At 30.3% G+C, this 714-nt stretch overlaps 1 non-coding gene across 1 annotated transcript; it reads left to right on the forward strand.

Annotated features, from left to right (window-relative positions):
- Nucleotides 1–233: 233 nt before the first annotated feature.
- TRNAV-AAC (transfer RNA valine (anticodon AAC)) lies at nt 234–307 on the forward strand. The gene has a single exon. It is a non-coding gene; the product is annotated as a tRNA-Val (tRNA).
- The last annotated feature ends 407 nt before the right edge of the window (nt 308–714 follow it).

Genomic DNA, 714 nt, shown 5'->3' on the forward strand with positions numbered 1-714 from the left:
AATAGATAAAACATAAGTGACCCCTATTTTGTAACAATAAAACCATGTAATAAAATTTGCAAAATATGGTTGCATGTGAAAATAAGGTAGAATTGTCATGGGACCATTCTGTTTTAGTTAATGTTTGTGGGCTGTATCTTTATCGTGTAATTAGGCCCAACTAATTAGCTACTTCCCTTTTCGCCATTTATTTATATAAAGTTGTAAATAAACTAAAATCTCTCTAACAACATGGTGTCGTGGTGTAGTTGGTTATCACGTCAGTCTAACACACTGAAGGTCTCCGGTTCGAGTCCGGGCGACGCCACATTTTATGTTAATTTTTGTTTATTGTACCAGATTTTATCTGGTAAGGGTTTGGCCGGTAATTTTTTCTGATTATTTCTTTAGGAAGCGTTTGCTGGTACTTCTGTGATAAGATTTAAAGACAATAAATACTCAAAACACTCAATAATATAGAATAGTAACTTTTTCCTTTTTAAAAGGACAAGAATAACAATGTAATCTCATAATACTAGTAAAAAAAAAAAACTTATAGTTTTATTTATTTTTATTTATTTTTTTTGCAAATATCAATTTATGCTCCTAAACTCTAGGATTATATAAATTAAAACCTTAAACCAATGATTGTATTTGTTTAAACTCTAAACTCTTTGAACGTGTGTCGATTTACACCCTTCTCTAGGTTTCATTTGACTAATGTCATGTGAAACT

Source organism: Benincasa hispida, chromosome 12 (assembly GCF_027475165.1).
Source record: "Benincasa hispida cultivar pf3 chromosome 12, pf3_genome.v1.1, whole genome shotgun sequence".
In the NCBI taxonomy this organism is placed as follows: Eukaryota; Viridiplantae; Streptophyta; class Magnoliopsida; order Cucurbitales; family Cucurbitaceae; genus Benincasa; species Benincasa hispida.